The following is a 6324-nucleotide window of genomic DNA, read 5'->3' on the forward strand; positions in this document are numbered from 1 at the left end:
AAACCTTGTCACTGAGTAAAAAAAGGCTTGGGTTGAATTCATTTGGGCAGGACCCACATGTTGTGATTTTGGGGTCCCAGCATCCCTAACATCTGAACCTCAACACATCCACTTGAATCCCTAGAACATTATCACACAAAGTGTTGTCTAACCATTTTATTTGTGAAATTGATTTTTTAACACGTTAGCATAGCACTTTACATGCTTTCCTATTAAATTTAATTTCATGATATTCAGCCTATTATTTTGTGATTTCAGATTGTTATTCAACATACCACCATACCTTTCCAACTTTATGACATTTTTTACTTTTGGAAATAGAACCCTAAATATTGGTTTAAGTCATTAGTAAAAATGATGACCATCATAAACTCAAGAAAAATACTTTGGACAGTCTAACAGATAATCCTCCAAGTTGACCTATTAATGTGTATTCTGAGTACAGTCATTTAAACAGGTCTAAATCTACCTAATTATGGTACCATTTAGCAAACATCTCACAATCTTGTCCATGAGGAGGACATTTGAATTTATAAAATGTTTTGCTGAAATTCTGGTATTATATTCCCCTGTTTACATACCACTCTGCTATTTGTATCAAAAAAGAAAATGTACCATAATTTTTTTAATGAAACTATACTGGCTTTTATTGATAACTACTTTCATTTATTGATGCTCACAAAGTATCCCTTTACTATAGGTAATGTTGGAAATAACCTCTGGTGCCCAAATAGACATAGTAAGTTAGATTCAGGATGAGTGAAACATTTGAAATCTTTAATACATTCCTGCAGGAAGTGGGTATGGAACTCGAGGTGAACACACACACATACACACACACACACACACACACACACACACTATGGAAGATAGAACAAACCTTATATCTCTATTCCCAGCCACAAGTCCTCCTAGCTAACTTTCATTGGTAAAAGTCAGCATAGGTCACAGGCTTTTTTTTTTTTTTGGTTTTGGGGTTAAGTAACTTGCCCAGGGTCACAGAGCTATTAAGTGTTATGTGTCTGAGGCCTGATTTGAACTCAGGTCCTCCTTAATCCAGGGCTGGTGTTCTATCCATTATACCACCTAGCTGCCCCTAGGTCATAAGACTTCCTGAAACTTCCACCACATGTTCCCTTTACTGTGTCCCTCCCCCTTCTTCATACATTGTATGTTCAGAAAATAGCATCTTAATCCCACCCAGAAGTGGAGAAGGTAGTATTCATGAGTCTATTAAAAATGTGCACTCTAAGTAAAGCTTAACCTTTATCCTACTTACAGCCTCCCTAACCACAATACTAGTTTCACCCAATTTTAGCTGGTTCTTGAAGCTCCTCACCCAGAGGTACTTTTCTTTCAGTTTCCTTATATAAAAATATAATAGTTTCTTACTTCTCACAGTAAGGATGTATAAAAATACGTAATAAGAATTTTCCTAGGAATCAAGGTCAAGTTCATGGGCCTACAGTTCGAAAATTACACTTTCTTTTCTTTTTACAAAACTTGAGTCAATTCTTTTCAGTGTCTAGGTCTGAAGCATCTATTCTATTACTAAAGTTTTTTTTAAAAGATCATTTACAGTGGCTTAGCAAGCAAATTCAATTCTCTCAGTTGCCGGGGGTGTATTTAATCAATGTAATCACTTGATTACATTGTAGACAGTTGGTTTTTCTCTCATGTCATTTTTTTTAGGGGATGGAGCTTTAGCTCTCTAACCTTTAGATTTCATATTCTTCAATCTGAAGATAATTCCTCTTGGAGGAGAAAACAGAAGACAAGTATGTGTTGAGTGATACTATCTTATATTCACTATTTTATCATAGTTTTTTTAATCTCCATGTTTTCCCTTCATATATCTCACGTAACATAAGAAGTATTCTTTGTTGTTTTTAGTATTTGTTCCTAATCTCAGCTCACTCTGAGCTTTAGAACTCTTGAAACTATAATTTCAGGATAGTGTTTAAAGGGTTAAATTTTGCATATGATTATAACAAAATGCTGTAATAAGGGAAAATAATTCATGCCAACCAACAAGGCTGCAAAACAGAAAAAGGAGGCAATAGAGCTGCCAATAAACTTGCGATTGTGTGTATGGGAGATCTCTGGATATTGAAAACAGAATGTCCACAGGATAAGAAAAAGGTCATCTTATATCAACTGGGGAACAATATTTGGTGAAGAGAACAAGCCAGAGTTGTTTGATCAAGGGTATAAATATTGTGGCTATTTAGGAGAATTTTGCAGCATCACTTATGGGCTTCTTGCATGCATGTATTCATCCTACATGAATGCATGCTGGCTCTTGCATGTGGCAATCAATAAACTTTTCATTAACAGAAGCTAATTCCTACCTCCTTATTTTTATGACCAAGCATACTACAATTTGTTTTCATTGTATCACCCTTGCTACCACCTTCTAATCCATGTCTTTTTTTCTTAAAATTTATAATGGCTGATGTGTCCCTGCAAATTGGGCCATTTGGGGGATCATGCCCTTTTACTTTTTCATAAGAATTTTATTGTTATTATTATTATTATAACTGAACTCTTGAGAGGTGCCTATCTTCTCTCTTCTCCCAGTTTAGGCAATGGGATTCTCCCAAATTGAATTGTTGAAAGTTTTATCTCCAAATATTGAAAGATGTATGTCACATTGTACCCTGTTTTTCTATCATTATCTATCAAAATTTTAAAACAAAATAGTCAATTACACTCAGAAAGTTTCTATCATTTCTATTTCATTAAACGATTTCTTTTTCTAGGTCAGATTCAAGTCTAGAAGAGCAATTTCCCTTATTGCTTCCTTAGCTTTTTAAATAATGCCATTATCATTAAGAAATGAAGCAAACAATCATTTATTACATGATTGCTATGAGCCAAGCACTTTGCTAAGTACTCTACAAGTAATTTCATTTAGGATGGAATCAACATGAGAGAGTGAAAGATTATCACTGCTAAACACTACCCACAAAACCCTTTGCTACAATAACCACAGAAAATGTACCAAATTGAATTCTGAACAGGGAAGCCAAGAAAAATCACAATAAGTTATTTTTCTAGCATAGGGAAGCATAAGTAGATGGAGAGAAAATGGCACTAAGCACTGGTAATAGCAGTTGTGAGAAGTTCAATGTCCAGGAATGATAAGGTATTGAAAACCTGGCCAGAAAGAGATCAAAGGGGACCCCTGACTAGCACCAGTTATAGGATCAGGTCACATTTGGATTTGGTACCTATTATCCAATTCTGGGTCAGAGTTCCAAGGAAGAGAGAAGAGAGAAGTCACCAGACTTTTCCTTATATCAAGCCACTATAGAAGCACTGAAAACTTACTGACTCCCAACCAAATTACAAAATCAGCAAAAGGACATGTAAGAGAGAAGCTTAGATGCTTCATCCCCTCTAGAGATGAGTGCAGCCTAACTCTAACATAAAATCCAAAGTCAAAAAGTAGGCTGGAAAAAATAAGCATGTAACAGAAAAGAACTGGACCACAAAAACCTATTATAGTGACAGGGAAGCTCAAGACATAGACTCAGAAGAAGACAATGACTTGCAAACCTATACAGTCAAAACCTCAAAGAAAAATGCAGATTGGATACAAGCCCAACAATAAGCTTTAGAGCAAGTAAAGAAAGAGAGGGGAAAAAAAAGCAAAATAAAATCATTTAAAAAATAAAATAAAAGCAGTAGAGGAAAAATTGAAAAAAAAAAGAAATGGGAGAAATGCAAGTAAGTTATAAAAAGAAAATAAACATCTTGGCAAAAGAGACTTGGAAAGTACTAAAGAAAATAACACCTTAAAATCAGAACTGACCAAATGGGGGGCAATTATTGAATTCCTGAATTACCCAAAAACCCCAAACATCATTTTTCAAGAAACTATAAAGGGAAACTGCCTAGGTATATTAGAACAGCAGGGCAAATTACAAATTAAAAGATGTTACTAGTCATCTCCTGAAATAAATTACAAAATGCAGGTCTGTTCAGTGCATCAGCAGCCCTTCTTCCTCCACAGCAGGCAGCTACGACCCCTGACTTCCCAGCAACCATGTCAAAGGGACCCAAAGTTGGCACCACTTATTCTTGTGTGGGAGTCTTCCAACATGGGAAAGTGGAAGTCATTACTAATGACCAAGGAAACAGAACCACCCCAAGCTATATCACCTTCACCAACACAGAATGCTTACTCAGTGATGCTGCAAAGAATTAGGTTGCAATGAACCCCACAAACACAGTTTTGATGCCAAATGTCTGATTGGTCTCAAATTTGATGATGCAGTTGTATAGTAAGTCATGAAACATTGGCCTTTTACAGTAGTGAGTGATGTAGGCAGGCCTAAGGTCCAAGTGGAGTAAAAGGGAGACCAAACATTTCTATCCATAAGAAGTATCTTCTATGCTCTTTACCAAGATGAAAGAAATTGCTGAAGCTTACCTTGGGAAGACTGTCACCAATGCTGTGATCATAGTACCAGACTATTTCAATGATTCCCAATATCAAGCCACCAAAGATGCTGGAACCATTGCTGATCTCAATATGCTCCAAATCATCAATTAACCAACTGCTTCTGCTATTGCTTATGGCTTGAACAAAAAGGTTGGTACCAAAAGAAATGTGATGATCTTTGACCTTGGAGGTGGTACTTTTAATATCTATATTCTTACCATTGAAGATGGCTCCTTTGAGGTCAAGTCCACAAGTGGGGACACCTACTTGGGTAGGGAGGGCTTTGACAACTGCACAGTTAACCATTTCATTGCTGAGTTCAAGTAAAAACACAAGGACATCAGTGAGAACAAGAGGACTGTGTGCTATCTGCACATCACTTGTGAATGTGCAAAGCATACCCTCTCTTCCAGTACCCAGGCCAGTATTGAGATTGCCTCCTTTTATGAAGGTATCAACTTCTATACATCAATCACCTAAGCCTGTTTCAAAGAGCTGAATGCTGATCTCTTCTGTGGCACACTGGACCCTGCAAAAAAGACCTTAAGAGATGCCAAGCTAGATAAATCACAGATTCATGACATCGTCCTGGTGAGTGGTTCCACTCACATTCCCAAAATCCAGAAGCTTCTGCAAGACTTTTAAATGGTAAGAAGCTCAACAAGAGTATCAATCCTGATGAGGCTGCTGCTTATGGTACAGCTGTCCAGGCTGCCATTTTGTCTGGAGATAAATCTGAGAATGTGCAGGACTTGCTGTTATTGGATGTTACTCCTCTTTCTCTTGGAATTGAAATTACTGACAGAGTTATGACAGTTCTGATCAAACATAATACCAACATCCCCACCAGGCAGACACAGAAAATGTCACCTATTCAGACAACCAGCCTGATGTACTTATTAAGATTTATGAAGGTGAGAGAGCAATGACAAAAGATAACAACCTGCTTGGCAAGTTTGAGCTCACAGGAATCCCCCCAGCATTCATGGGTGTTCCTCAGATTGAAGTAATATTTGACATTGATGCAAATGGCATCATACACATTTCTGCTGTGGATAATAGCACAGGAAGTGAGAACAAAATCACCAACACTAATGATAAAGGTTGTCTGAGCAAAGAAGACATTGAGCATATGGTCCAGGAGGCTGAGAAACACAAGGCTGAGGATGAGAAGCAGAGAGACAAGGTGTCTTCCAAGAATTCTCTTGAATCTTATGCTTTCAACATGAAGGCTATCATAGAGGATGAAAAACTGCAAGGCAAAATTAGTGATGAAGACACGCAGAAGATCATTGACAAATGCAATGAAATAATCAACTGGCTAGATAAGAACCAGATTGCTGAGAAAGAAGAATTTTAGCATCAGCAGAAGGAATTGGAGAAGGTCTGCAACCACATCATTACTAACTGTACCAGAGTTCAGTGGGCATGCCAGGAGGCAGGGAGTGGAGCAGCCCCATCTGGAGGTGCTTCTTCTAGACTTGCCATTGAAGAGGCTGACTAAATCTTTGTTTTGGTTTTCAGTATTTCTGATTTGGTATTTAATTGAGAATTTTTAATTTGTTCTTTTCCTAGTTTTTTTGTTTTAGTTTTATCTCCAATTCATTGATCTCCTCTTTCTCTATTTTATTCATGTAAGCATTTAGAGATATTAAATTCCCCCTAAGAACTGATTTCATTGCATCCGATAAGATTTGGTACGTTGTCTCATTATTTTCATTCTCTTGGAAGAAGTTAATGATTGTTTCTGTGATTTGTTGTTAGACTCATTCATTCTTTAGGATTAGATTATTTAGTTTCCAATTAATTTTTAGCCTATCTTTCCAAGGCCCTTTATTGCATATAATTTTTATTGCATCATGATCTTAAATTGA

General features: G+C 36.8%; 1 pseudogene; it reads left to right on the forward strand.

Moving 5' to 3' along the window:
- The first annotated feature begins 4051 nt into the window (after positions 1-4051).
- On the forward strand, positions 4052-5954 carry LOC114046598 (annotated as a pseudogene).
- Positions 5955-6324: the final 370 nt, after the last annotated feature.

The sequence above is a fragment of the Vombatus ursinus genome, unplaced genomic scaffold, assembly GCF_900497805.2.
Source record: "Vombatus ursinus unplaced genomic scaffold, bare-nosed wombat genome assembly UNPS02014784.1, whole genome shotgun sequence".
Classification (NCBI taxonomy): Eukaryota; Metazoa; Chordata; class Mammalia; order Diprotodontia; family Vombatidae; genus Vombatus; species Vombatus ursinus.